This window comes from Phasianus colchicus, unplaced genomic scaffold, assembly GCF_987193195.1.
Source record: "Phasianus colchicus unplaced genomic scaffold, bPhaCol1.hap1.1 HAP1_SCAFFOLD_50, whole genome shotgun sequence".
In the NCBI taxonomy this organism is placed as follows: domain Eukaryota; kingdom Metazoa; phylum Chordata; class Aves; order Galliformes; family Phasianidae; genus Phasianus; species Phasianus colchicus.
The window spans coordinates 1-15,804 of NW_028325228.1; positions in this window are offsets into that span (position 1 = coordinate 1).

Below are 15,804 nucleotides of genomic sequence, written 5' to 3' on the forward strand. Positions count from 1 at the left end.
CCCCATCAAGATGGCAGTGTCACAGAAATACCAGCTTCTGCCCCCAAAATGGGACTTTGGCTCTCCAAAACAAGACATTTTCTCCCAGAAATACCAGGACTCTTAGAAATACCTCACGTTTCATCTCAAGAATACTGCTTTCCACTCCTCAAGATCACACTGACTCCCATCACAATGGCCTTTTCTCCCACATACACCAGCTTTCTCCCAAATACACGACATTTTCTCCCACATACACCCGTTTTCTCCCAAAGATGGGACATATTCTCCCAGAAATGCCAGCTTATTCTTTAAAAAACGGCCTTTTTTCCCCAAAATACCAGCCTTTTCCCTCTCTAGCATCTGTTTCCTCACCGATACCTGGCATTTTCTCCCAGAAACACCAGCTTTCTCACAGATACATCACCTTCCCCCCCCCACATCAGACCTCTTCTCCCAGAAATACCAGGACTCTGCTGAATATTTCCCATTTCCTCCGGAACATACAGCATTACACTCCGCAAGAGGACAGTTTCTTTCAGAAATGTGGCATTTTATCACAGATACACCATTTTTATGCCCAGTAGAGCTCCTTTTCTCCCAGAAATAGCACTGCTCTTAGGAAGAGCTCCCATTTTCTAACCAAAATGCTGCTTTACACTCCTCAAGATCACACTTACCCCCATCAAGATGGCAGTGTCACAGAAATACCAGCTTCTGCCCCCAAAATGGGACTTTGGCTCTCCAAAACAAGACATTTTCTCCCAGAAATACCAGGACTCTTAGAAATACCTCACGTTTCATCTCAAGAATACTGCTTTCCACTCCTCAAGATCACACTGACTCCCATCACAATGGCCTTTTCTCCCACATACACCAGCTTTCTCCCAAATACACGACATTTTCTCCCACATACACCCGTTTTCTCCCAAAGATGGGACATATTCTCCCAGAAATGCCAGCTTATTCTTTAAAAAACGGCCTTTTTTCCCCAAAATACCAGCCTTTTCCCTCTCTAGCATCTGTTTCCTCACCGATACCTGGCATTTTCTCCCAGAAACACCAGCTTTCTCACAGATACATCACCTTCCCCCCCCCACATCAGACCTCTTCTCCCAGAAATACCAGGACTCTGCTGAATATTTCCCATTTCCTCCGGAACATACAGCATTACACTCCGCAAGAGGACAGTTTCTTTCAGAAATGTGGCATTTTATCACAGATACACCATTTTTATGCCCAGTAGAGCTCCTTTTCTCCCAGAAATAGCACTGCTCTTAGGAAGAGCTCCCATTTTCTAACCAAAATGCTGCTTTACACTCCTCAAGATCACACTTACCCCCATCAAGATGGCAGTGTCACAGAAATACCAGCTTCTGCCCCCAAAATGGGACTTTGGCTCTCCAAAACAAGACATTTTCTCCCAGAAATACCAGGACTCTTAGAAATACCTCACGTTTCATCTCAAGAATACTGCTTTCCACTCCTCAAGATCACACTGACTCCCATCACAATGGCCTTTTCTCCCACATACACCAGCTTTCTCCCAAATACACGACATTTTCTCCCACATACACCCGTTTTCTCCCAAAGATGGGACATATTCTCCCAGAAATGCCAGCTTATTCTTTAAAAAACGGCCTTTTTTCCCCAAAATACCAGCCTTTTCCCTCTCTAGCATCTGTTTCCTCACCGATACCTGGCATTTTCTCCCAGAAACACCAGCTTTCTCACAGATACATCACCTTCCCCCCCCCACATCAGACCTCTTCTCCCAGAAATACCAGGACTCTGCTGAATATTTCCCATTTCCTCCGGAACATACAGCATTACACTCCGCAAGAGGACAGTTTCTTTCAGAAATGTGGCATTTTATCACAGATACACCATTTTTATGCCCAGTAGAGCTCCTTTTCTCCCAGAAATAGCACTGCTCTTAGGAAGAGCTCCCATTTTCTAACCAAAATGCTGCTTTACACTCCTCAAGATCACACTTACCCCCATCAAGATGGCAGTGTCACAGAAATACCAGCTTCTGCCCCCAAAATGGGACTTTGGCTCTCCAAAACAAGACATTTTCTCCCAGAAATACCAGGACTCTTAGAAATACCTCACGTTTCATCTCAAGAATACTGCTTTCCACTCCTCAAGATCACACTGACTCCCATCACAATGGCCTTTTCTCCCACATACACCAGCTTTCTCCCAAATACACGACATTTTCTCCCACATACACCCGTTTTCTCCCAAAGATGGGACATATTCTCCCAGAAATGCCAGCTTATTCTTTAAAAAACGGCCTTTTTTCCCCAAAATACCAGCCTTTTCCCTCTCTAGCATCTGTTTCCTCACCAATACCTGGCATTTTCTCCCAGAAACACCAGCTTTCTCACAGATACATCACCTTCCCCCCCCCACATCAGACCTCTTCTCCCAGAAATACCAGGACTCTGCTGAATATTTCCCATTTCCTCCGGAACATACAGCATTACACTCCGCAAGAGGACAGTTTCTTTCAGAAATGTGGCATTTTATCACAGATACACCATTTTTATGCCCAGTAGAGCTCCTTTTCTCCCAGAAATAGCACTGCTCTTAGGAAGAGCTCCCATTTTCTAACCAAAATGCTGCTTTACACTCCTCAAGATCACACTTACCCCCATCAAGATGGCAGTGTCACAGAAATACCAGCTTCTGCCCCCAAAATGGGACTTTGGCTCTCCAAAACAAGACATTTTCTCCCAGAAATACCAGGACTCTTAGAAATACCTCACGTTTCATCTCAAGAATACTGCTTTCCACTCCTCAAGATCACACTGACTCCCATCACAATGGCCTTTTCTCCCACATACACCAGCTTTCTCCCAAATACACGACATTTTCTCCCACATACACCCGTTTTCTCCCAAAGATGGGACATATTCTCCCAGAAATGCCAGCTTATTCTTTAAAAAACGGCCTTTTTTCCCCAAAATACCAGCCTTTTCCCTCTCTAGCATCTGTTTCCTCACCGATACCTGGCATTTTCTCCCAGAAACACCAGCTTTCTCACAGATACATCACCTTCCCCCCCCCACATCAGACCTCTTCTCCCAGAAATACCAGGACTCTGCTGAATATTTCCCATTTCCTCCGGAACATACAGCATTACACTCCGCAAGAGGACAGTTTCTTTCAGAAATGTGGCATTTTATCACAGATACACCATTTTTATGCCCAGTAGAGCTCCTTTTCTCCCAGAAATAGCACTGCTCTTAGGAAGAGCTCCCATTTTCTAACCAAAATGCTGCTTTACACTCCTCAAGATCACACTTACCCCCATCAAGATGGCAGTGTCACAGAAATACCAGCTTCTGCCCCCAAAATGGGACTTTGGCTCTCCAAAACAAGACATTTTCTCCCAGAAATACCAGGACTCTTAGAAATACCTCACGTTTCATCTCAAGAATACTGCTTTCCACTCCTCAAGATCACACTGACTCCCATCACAATGGCCTTTTCTCCCACATACACCAGCTTTCTCCCAAATACACGACATTTTCTCCCACATACACCCGTTTTCTCCCAAAGATGGGACATATTCTCCCAGAAATGCCAGCTTATTCTTTAAAAAACGGCCTTTTTTCCCCAAAATACCAGCCTTTTCCCTCTCTAGCATCTGTTTCCTCACCAATACCTGGCATTTTCTCCCAGAAACACCAGCTTTCTCACAGATACATCACCTTCCCCCCCCCACATCAGACCTCTTCTCCCAGAAATACCAGGACTCTGCTGAATATTTCCCATTTCCTCCGGAACATACAGCATTACACTCCGCAAGAGGACAGTTTCTTTCAGAAATGTGGCATTTTATCACAGATACACCATTTTTATGCCCAGTAGAGCTCCTTTTCTCCCAGAAATAGCACTGCTCTTAGGAAGAGCTCCCATTTTCTAACCAAAATGCTGCTTTTCACTCCTCAAGATCACACTTACCCCCATCAAGATGGCAGTGTCACAGAAATACCAGCTTCTGCCCCCAAAATGGGACTTTGGCTCTCCAAAACAAGACATTTTCTCCCAGAAATACCAGGACTCTTAGAAATACCTCACGTTTCATCTCAAGAATACTGCTTTCCACTCCTCAAGATCACACTGACTCCCATCACAATGGCCTTTTCTCCCACATACACCAGCTTTCTCCCAAATACACGACATTTTCTCCCACATACACCCGTTTTCTCCCAAAGATGGGACATATTCTCCCAGAAATGCCAGCTTATTCTTTAACAAACGGCCTTTTTTCCCCAAAATACCAGCCTTTTCCCTCTCTAGCATCTGTTTCCTCACCAATACCTGGCATTTTCTCCCAGAAACACCAGCTTTCTCACAGATACATCACCTTCCCCCCCCCACATCAGACCTCTTCTCCCAGAAATACCAGGACTCTGCTGAATATTTCCCATTTCCTCCGGAACATACAGCATTACACTCCGCAAGAGGACAGTTTCTTTCAGAAATGTGGCATTTTATCACAGATACACCATTTTTATGCCCAGTAGAGCTCCTTTTCTCCCAGAAATAGCACTGCTCTTAGGAAGAGCTCCCATTTTCTAACCAAAATGCTGCTTTACACTCCTCAAGATCACACTTACCCCCATCAAGATGGCAGTGTCACAGAAATACCAGCTTCTGCCCCCAAAATGGGACTTTGGCTCTCCAAAACAAGACATTTTCTCCCAGAAATACCAGGACTCTTAGAAATACCTCACGTTTCATCTCAAGAATACTGCTTTCCACTCCTCAAGATCACACTGACTCCCATCACAATGGCCTTTTCTCCCACATACACCAGCTTTCTCCCAAATACACGACATTTTCTCCCACATACACCCGTTTTCTCCCAAAGATGGGACATATTCTCCCAGAAATGCCAGCTTATTCTTTAAAAAACGGCCTTTTTTCCCCAAAATACCAGCCTTTTCCCTCTCTAGCATCTGTTTCCTCACCAATACCTGGCATTTTCTCCCAGAAACACCAGCTTTCTCACAGATACATCACCTTCCCCCCCCCACATCAGACCTCTTCTCCCAGAAATACCAGGACTCTGCTGAATATTTCCCATTTCCTCCGGAACATACAGCATTACACTCCGCAAGAGGACAGTTTCTTTCAGAAATGTGGCATTTTATCACAGATACACCATTTTTATGCCCAGTAGAGCTCCTTTTCTCCCAGAAATAGCACTGCTCTTAGGAAGAGCTCCCATTTTCTAACCAAAATGCTGCTTTACACTCCTCAAGATCACACTTACCCCCATCAAGATGGCAGTGTCACAGAAATACCAGCTTCTGCCCCCAAAATGGGACTTTGGCTCTCCAAAACAAGACATTTTCTCCCAGAAATACCAGGACTCTTAGAAATACCTCACGTTTCATCTCAAGAATACTGCTTTCCACTCCTCAAGATCACACTGACTCCCATCACAATGGCCTTTTCTCCCACATACACCAGCTTTCTCCCAAATACACGACATTTTCTCCCACATACACCCGTTTTCTCCCAAAGATGGGACATATTCTCCCAGAAATGCCAGCTTATTCTTTAAAAAACGGCCTTTTTTCCCCAAAATACCAGCCTTTTCCCTCTCTAGCATCTGTTTCCTCACCAATACCTGGCATTTTCTCCCAGAAACACCAGCTTTCTCACAGATACATCACCTTCCCCCCCCCACATCAGACCTCTTCTCCCAGAAATACCAGGACTCTGCTGAATATTTCCCATTTCCTCCGGAACATACAGCATTACACTCCGCAAGAGGACAGTTTCTTTCAGAAATGTGGCATTTTATCACAGATACACCATTTTTATGCCCAGTAGAGCTCCTTTTCTCCCAGAAATAGCACTGCTCTTAGGAAGAGCTCCCATTTTCTAACCAAAATGCTGCTTTACACTCCTCAAGATCACACTTACCCCCATCAAGATGGCAGTGTCACAGAAATACCAGCTTCTGCCCCCAAAATGGGACTTTGGCTCTCCAAAACAAGACATTTTCTCCCAGAAATACCAGGACTCTTAGAAATACCTCACGTTTCATCTCAAGAATACTGCTTTCCACTCCTCAAGATCACACTGACTCCCATCACAATGGCCTTTTCTCCCACATACACCAGCTTTCTCCCAAATACACGACATTTTCTCCCACATACACCCGTTTTCTCCCAAAGATGGGACATATTCTCCCAGAAATGCCAGCTTATTCTTTAAAAAACGGCCTTTTTTCCCCAAAATACCAGCCTTTTCCCTCTCTAGCATCTGTTTCCTCACCGATACCTGGCATTTTCTCCCAGAAACACCAGCTTTCTCACAGATACATCACCTTCCCCCCCCCACATCAGACCTCTTCTCCCAGAAATACCAGGACTCTGCTGAATATTTCCCATTTCCTCCGGAACATACAGCATTACACTCCGCAAGAGGACAGTTTCTTTCAGAAATGTGGCATTTTATCACAGATACACCATTTTTATGCCCAGTAGAGCTCCTTTTCTCCCAGAAATAGCACTGCTCTTAGGAAGAGCTCCCATTTTCTAACCAAAATGCTGCTTTACACTCCTCAAGATCACACTTACCCCCATCAAGATGGCAGTGTCACAGAAATACCAGCTTCTGCCCCCAAAATGGGACTTTGGCTCTCCAAAACAAGACATTTTCTCCCAGAAATACCAGGACTCTTAGAAATACCTCACGTTTCATCTCAAGAATACTGCTTTCCACTCCTCAAGATCACACTGACTCCCATCACAATGGCCTTTTCTCCCACATACACCAGCTTTCTCCCAAATACACGACATTTTCTCCCACATACACCCGTTTTCTCCCAAAGATGGGACATATTCTCCCAGAAATGCCAGCTTATTCTTTAAAAAACGGCCTTTTTTCCCCAAAATACCAGCCTTTTCCCTCTCTAGCATCTGTTTCCTCACCAATACCTGGCATTTTCTCCCAGAAACACCAGCTTTCTCACAGATACATCACCTTCCCCCCCCCCACATCAGACCTCTTCTCCCAGAAATACCAGGACTCTGCTGAATATTTCCCATTTCCTCCGGAACATACAGCATTACACTCCGCAAGAGGACAGTTTCTTTCAGAAATGTGGCATTTTATCACAGATACACCATTTTTATGCCCAGTAGAGCTCCTTTTCTCCCAGAAATAGCACTGCTCTTAGGAAGAGCTCCCATTTTCTAACCAAAATGCTGCTTTACACTCCTCAAGATCACACTTACCCCCATCAAGATGGCAGTGTCACAGAAATACCAGCTTCTGCCCCCAAAATGGGACTTTGGCTCTCCAAAACAAGACATTTTCTCCCAGAAATACCAGGACTCTTAGAAATACCTCACGTTTCATCTCAAGAATACTGCTTTCCACTCCTCAAGATCACACTGACTCCCATCACAATGGCCTTTTCTCCCACATACACCAGCTTTCTCCCAAATACACGACATTTTCTCCCACATACACCCGTTTTCTCCCAAAGATGGGACATATTCTCCCAGAAATGCCAGCTTATTCTTTAACAAACGGCCTTTTTTCCCCAAAATACCAGCCTTTTCCCTCTCTAGCATCTGTTTCCTCACCAATACCTGGCATTTTCTCCCAGAAACACCAGCTTTCTCACAGATACATCACCTTCCCCCCCCCACATCAGACCTCTTCTCCCAGAAATACCAGGACTCTGCTGAATATTTCCCATTTCCTCCGGAACATACAGCATTACACTCCGCAAGAGGACAGTTTCTTTCAGAAATGTGGCATTTTATCACAGATACACCATTTTTATGCCCAGTAGAGCTCCTTTTCTCCCAGAAATAGCACTGCTCTTAGGAAGAGCTCCCATTTTCTAACCAAAATGCTGCTTTACACTCCTCAAGATCACACTTACCCCCATCAAGATGGCAGTGTCACAGAAATACCAGCTTCTGCCCCCAAAATGGGACTTTGGCTCTCCAAAACAAGACATTTTCTCCCAGAAATACCAGGACTCTTAGAAATACCTCACGTTTCATCTCAAGAATACTGCTTTCCACTCCTCAAGATCACACTGACTCCCATCACAATGGCCTTTTCTCCCACATACACCAGCTTTCTCCCAAATACACGACATTTTCTCCCACATACACCCGTTTTCTCCCAAAGATGGGACATATTCTCCCAGAAATGCCAGCTTATTCTTTAAAAAACGGCCTTTTTTCCCCAAAATACCAGCCTTTTCCCTCTCTAGCATCTGTTTCCTCACCAATACCTGGCATTTTCTCCCAGAAACACCAGCTTTCTCACAGATACATCACCTTCCCCCCCCCACATCAGACCTCTTCTCCCAGAAATACCAGGACTCTGCTGAATATTTCCCATTTCCTCCGGAACATACAGCATTACACTCCGCAAGAGGACAGTTTCTTTCAGAAATGTGGCATTTTATCACAGATACACCATTTTTATGCCCAGTAGAGCTCCTTTTCTCCCAGAAATAGCACTGCTCTTAGGAAGAGCTCCCATTTTCTAACCAAAATGCTGCTTTACACTCCTCAAGATCACACTTACCCCCATCAAGATGGCAGTGTCACAGAAATACCAGCTTCTGCCCCCAAAATGGGACTTTGGCTCTCCAAAACAAGACATTTTCTCCCAGAAATACCAGGACTCTTAGAAATACCTCACGTTTCATCTCAAGAATACTGCTTTCCACTCCTCAAGATCACACTGACTCCCATCACAATGGCCTTTTCTCCCACATACACCAGCTTTCTCCCAAATACACGACATTTTCTCCCACATACACCCGTTTTCTCCCAAAGATGGGACATATTCTCCCAGAAATGCCAGCTTATTCTTTAAAAAACGGCCTTTTTTCCCCAAAATACCAGCCTTTTCCCTCTCTAGCATCTGTTTCCTCACCAATACCTGGCATTTTCTCCCAGAAACACCAGCTTTCTCACAGATACATCACCTTCCCCCCCCCACATCAGACCTCTTCTCCCAGAAATACCAGGACTCTGCTGAATATTTCCCATTTCCTCCGGAACATACAGCATTACACTCCGCAAGAGGACAGTTTCTTTCAGAAATGTGGCATTTTATCACAGATACACCATTTTTATGCCCAGTAGAGCTCCTTTTCTCCCAGAAATAGCACTGCTCTTAGGAAGAGCTCCCATTTTCTAACCAAAATGCTGCTTTACACTCCTCAAGATCACACTTACCCCCATCAAGATGGCAGTGTCACAGAAATACCAGCTTCTGCCCCCAAAATGGGACTTTGGCTCTCCAAAACAAGACATTTTCTCCCAGAAATACCAGGACTCTTAGAAATACCTCACGTTTCATCTCAAGAATACTGCTTTCCACTCCTCAAGATCACACTGACTCCCATCACAATGGCCTTTTCTCCCACATACACCAGCTTTCTCCCAAATACACGACATTTTCTCCCACATACACCCGTTTTCTCCCAAAGATGGGACATATTCTCCCAGAAATGCCAGCTTATTCTTTAAAAAACGGCCTTTTTTCCCCAAAATACCAGCCTTTTCCCTCTCTAGCATCTGTTTCCTCACCGATACCTGGCATTTTCTCCCAGAAACACCAGCTTTCTCACAGATACATCACCTTCCCCCCCCCACATCAGACCTCTTCTCCCAGAAATACCAGGACTCTGCTGAATATTTCCCATTTCCTCCGGAACATACAGCATTACACTCCGCAAGAGGACAGTTTCTTTCAGAAATGTGGCATTTTATCACAGATACACCATTTTTATGCCCAGTAGAGCTCCTTTTCTCCCAGAAATAGCACTGCTCTTAGGAAGAGCTCCCATTTTCTAACCAAAATGCTGCTTTACACTCCTCAAGATCACACTTACCCCCATCAAGATGGCAGTGTCACAGAAATACCAGCTTCTGCCCCCAAAATGGGACTTTGGCTCTCCAAAACAAGACATTTTCTCCCAGAAATACCAGGACTCTTAGAAATACCTCACGTTTCATCTCAAGAATACTGCTTTCCACTCCTCAAGATCACACTGACTCCCATCACAATGGCCTTTTCTCCCACATACACCAGCTTTCTCCCAAATACACGACATTTTCTCCCACATACACCCGTTTTCTCCCAAAGATGGGACATATTCTCCCAGAAATGCCAGCTTATTCTTTAAAAAACGGCCTTTTTTCCCCAAAATACCAGCCTTTTCCCTCTCTAGCATCTGTTTCCTCACCGATACCTGGCATTTTCTCCCAGAAACACCAGCTTTCTCACAGATACATCACCTTCCCCCCCCCACATCAGACCTCTTCTCCCAGAAATACCAGGACTCTGCTGAATATTTCCCATTTCCTCCGGAACATACAGCATTACACTCCGCAAGAGGACAGTTTCTTTCAGAAATGTGGCATTTTATCACAGATACACCATTTTTATGCCCAGTAGAGCTCCTTTTCTCCCAGAAATAGCACTGCTCTTAGGAAGAGCTCCCATTTTCTAACCAAAATGCTGCTTTACACTCCTCAAGATCACACTTACCCCCATCAAGATGGCAGTGTCACAGAAATACCAGCTTCTGCCCCCAAAATGGGACTTTGGCTCTCCAAAACAAGACATTTTCTCCCAGAAATACCAGGACTCTTAGAAATACCTCACGTTTCATCTCAAGAATACTGCTTTCCACTCCTCAAGATCACACTGACTCCCATCACAATGGCCTTTTCTCCCACATACACCAGCTTTCTCCCAAATACACGACATTTTCTCCCACATACACCCGTTTTCTCCCAAAGATGGGACATATTCTCCCAGAAATGCCAGCTTATTCTTTAAAAAACGCCCTTTTTTTCCCCAAAATACCAGCCTTTTCCCTCTCTAGCATCTGTTTCCTCACCAATACCTGGCATTTTCTCCCAGAAACACCAGCTTTCTCACAGATACATCACCTTCCCCCCCCCACATCAGACCTCTTCTCCCAGAAATACCAGGACTCTGCTGAATATTTCCCATTTCCTCCGGAACATACAGCATTACACTCCGCAAGAGGACAGTTTCTTTCAGAAATGTGGCATTTTATCACAGATACACCATTTTTATGCCCAGTAGAGCTCCTTTTCTCCCAGAAATAGCACTGCTCTTAGGAAGAGCTCCCATTTTCTAACCAAAATGCTGCTTTACACTCCTCAAGATCACACTTACCCCCATCAAGATGGCAGTGTCACAGAAATACCAGCTTCTGCCCCCAAAATGGGACTTTGGCTCTCCAAAACAAGACATTTTCTCCCAGAAATACCAGGACTCTTAGAAATACCTCACGTTTCATCTCAAGAATACTGCTTTCCACTCCTCAAGATCACACTGACTCCCATCACAATGGCCTTTTCTCCCACATACACCAGCTTTCTCCCAAATACACGACATTTTCTCCCACATACACCCGTTTTCTCCCAAAGATGGGACATATTCTCCCAGAAATGCCAGCTTATTCTTTAACAAACGGCCTTTTTTCCCCAAAATACCAGCCTTTTCCCTCTCTAGCATCTGTTTCCTCACCAATACCTGGCATTTTCTCCCAGAAACACCAGCTTTCTCACAGATACATCACCTTCCCCCCCCCACATCAGACCTCTTCTCCCAGAAATACCAGGACTCTGCTGAATATTTCCCATTTCCTCCGGAACATACAGCATTACACTCCGCAAGAGGACAGTTTCTTTCAGAAATGTGGCATTTTATCACAGATACACCATTTTTATGCCCAGTAGAGCTCCTTTTCTCCCAGAAATAGCACTGCTCTTAGGAAGAGCTCCCATTTTCTAACCAAAATGCTGCTTTACACTCCTCAAGATCACACTTACCCCCATCAAGATGGCAGTGTCACAGAAATACCAGCTTCTGCCCCCAAAATGGGACTTTGGCTCTCCAAAACAAGACATTTTCTCCCAGAAATACCAGGACTCTTAGAAATACCTCACGTTTCATCTCAAGAATACTGCTTTCCACTCCTCAAGATCACACTGACTCCCATCACAATGGCCTTTTCTCCCACATACACCAGCTTTCTCCCAAATACACGACATTTTCTCCCACATACACCCGTTTTCTCCCAAAGATGGGACATATTCTCCCAGAAATGCCAGCTTATTCTTTAAAAAACGGCCTTTTTTTCCCAAAATACCAGCTTTCTCACAAACACCTGTCATTTTCCAACCAAGTCTGCTACTATCTCCCAGATACAGCCGGTTTCCGAGAAATACCTGACGTTTGCTCTCCCAAATACTACTTGACACTCCTCCAGAGGACATTGTCTCCCCTATTTACCACGTTGTTTCCCCAAGAGACCACTTGGCACACCAAAAAGACCACCGTTGCTCTCCAGTACAAGATCTTCTTTCCCACCGGTTCCCACTTTTCTCCCCCAGCTATGTCATTTCCTCCCAGAAATGCCACTTTTCCCTTGGAAATTTCACCTTCTCTTCCAAAAAGAGGAGATTTGCTCCCAGAAATACCCCTTCTCTTACAACTGCCACACGCTTTCTCCCCAAAAAGCCTCCATGACAATGCCAAATGGGACACTTGCAGCCAAGAAGAGGACACCTTCTCTCAGAAAGACCACTTTTCTCCCCAAGAGAGGAGATTTTCTCCCAATTGGATGACATTTGCTGTAAGAAAGACCTGTTTTCTTCCCTCAAGAGGACATTGTCTTTCCCACTGAGGACATTTTCTCCCAGAAGTGCCGCTACTCTGTGAAACACCTCCATTTCCTCCCAAATCTACTCCATGACACGCCTCAGGATGACACTTACTCCCCGATTTGGGGCATTTTCTCCCAGAAATACCACTTCTCTCCCAAAGGGATGGCCTTTTCCCTCTCTAGCATCTGTTTCCTCACCAATACCTGGCATTTTCTCCCAGAAACACCAGCTTTCTCACAGATACATCACCTTCCCCCCCCCACATCAGACCTCTTCTCCCAGAAATACCAGGACTCTGCTGAATATTTCCCGTTTCCTCCGGAACATACAGCATTACACTCCGCAAGAGGACAGTTTCTTTCAGAAATGTGGCATTTTATCACAGATACACCATTTTTATGCCCAGTAGAGCTCCTTTTCTCCCAGAAATAGCACTGCTCTTAGGAAGAGCTCCCATTTTCTAACCAAAATGCTGCTTTTCACTCCTCAAGATCACACTTACCCCCATCAAGATGGCAGTGTCACAGAAATACCAGCTTCTGCCCCCAAAATGGGACTTTGGCTCTCCAAAACAAGACATTTTCTCCCAGAAATACCAGGACTCTTAGAAATACCTCACGTTTCATCTCAAGAATACTGCTTTCCACTCCTCAAGATCACACTGACTCCCATCACAATGGCCTTTTCTCCCACATACACCAGCTTTCTCCCAAATACACGACATTTTCTCCCACATACACCCGTTTTCTCCCAAAGATGGGACATATTCTCCCAGAAATGCCAGCTTATTCTTTAAAAAACGGCCTTTTTTTCCCAAAATACCAGCTTTCTCACAAACACCTGTCATTTTCCAACCAAGTCTGCTACTATCTCCCAGATACAGCCGGTTTCCGAGAAATACCTGACGTTTGCTCTCCCAAATACTACTTGACACTCCTCCAGAGGACATTGTCTCCCCTATTTACCACGTTGTCTCCCCAAGAGACCACTTGGCACACCAAAAAGACCACCGTTGCTCTCCAGTACAAGATCTTCTTTCCCACCGGTTCCCACTTTTCTCCCCCAGCTATGTCATTTCCTCCCAGAAATGCCACTTTTCCCTTGGAAATTTCACCTTCTCTTCCAAAAAGAGGAGATTTGCTCCCAGAAATACCCCTTCTCTTACAACTGCCACACGCTTTCTCCCCAAAAAGCCTCCATGACAATGCCAAATGGGACACTTGCAGCCAAGAAGAGGACACCTTCTCTCAGAAAGACCACTTTTCTCCCCAAGAGAGGAGATTTTCTCCCAATTGGATGACATTTGCTGTAAGAAAGACCTCTTTTCTTCCCTCAAGAGGACATTGTCTTTCCCACTGAGGACATTTTCTCCCAGAAGTGCCGCTACTCTGTGAAACACCTCCATTTCCTCCCAAATCTACTCCATGACACGCCTCAGGATGACACTTACTCCCCGATTTGGGGCATTTTCTCCCAGAAATACCACTTCTCTCCCAAAGGGATGGCCTTTTCCCTCTCTAGCATCTGTTTCCTCACCAATACCTGGCATTTTCTCCCAGAAACACCAGCTTTCTCACAGATACATCACCTTCCCCCCCCCACATCAGACCTCTTCTCCCAGAAATACCAGGACTCTGCTGAATATTTCCCATTTCCTCCGGAACATACAGCATTACACTCCGCAAGAGGACAGTTTCTTTCAGAAATGTGGCATTTTATCACAGATACACCATTTTTATGCCCAGTAGAGCTCCTTTTCTCCCAGAAATAGCACTGCTCTTAGGAAGAGCTCCCATTTTCTAACCAAAATGCTGCTTTACACTCCTCAAGATCACACTTACCCCCATCAAGATGGCCTTTTCTCCCACATACACCAGCTTTCTCCCAAATACACGACATTTTCTCCCACATACACCCGTTTTCTCCCAAAGATGGGACATATTCTCCCAGAAATGCCAGCTTATTCTTTAACAAACGGCCTTTTTTTCCCAAAATACCAGCTTTCTCACAAACACCTGTCATTTTCCAACCAAGTCTGCTACTATCTCCCAGAAACAGCCGGTTTCCGAGAAATACCTGACGTTTGCTCTCCCAAATACTACTTGACACTCCTCCAGAGGACATTGTCTCCCCTATTTACCACGTTGTCTCCCCAAGAGACCACTTGGCACACCAAAAAGACCACCGTTGCTCTCCAGTACAAGATCTTCTTTCCCACCGGTTCCCACTTTTCTCCCCCAGCTATGTCATTTCCTCCCAGAAATGCCACTTTTCCCTTGGAAATTTCACCTTCTCTTCCAAAAAGAGGAGATTTGCTCCCAGAAATACCCCTTCTCTTACAACTGCCACACGCTTTCTCCCCAAAAAGCCTCCATGACAATGCCAAATGGGACACTTGCAGCCAAGAAGAGGACACCTTCTCTCAGAAAGACCACTTTTCTCCCCAAGAGAGGAGATTTTCTCCCAATTGGATGACATTTGCTGTAAGAAAGACCTGTTTTCTTCCCTCAAGAGGACATTGTCTTTCCCACTGAGGACATTTTCTCCCAGAAGTGCCGCTACTCTGTGAAACACCTCCATTTCCTCCCAAATCTACTCCATGACACGCCTCAGGATGACACTTACTCCCCGATTTGGGGCATTTTCTCCCAGAAATACCACTTCTCTCCCAAAGGGATGGCCTTTTCCCTCTCTAGCATCTGTTTCCTCACCAATACCTGGCATTTTCTCCCAGAAACACCAGCTTTCTCACAGATACATCACCTTCCCCCCCCCACATCAGACCTCTTCTCCCAGAAATACCAGGACTCTGCTGAATATTTCCCATTTCCTCCGGAACATACAGCATTACACTCCGCAAGAGGACAGTTTCTTTCAGAAATGTGGCATTTTATCACAGATACACCATTTTTATGCCCAGTAGAGCTCCTTTTCTCCCAGAAATAGCACTGCTCTTAGGAAGAGCTCCCATTTTCTAACCAAAATGCTGCTTTACACTCCTCAAGATCACACTTACCCCCATCAAGATGGCCTTTTCTCCCACATACACCAGCTTTCTCCCAAATACACGACATTTTCTCCCACATACACCCGTTTTCTCCCA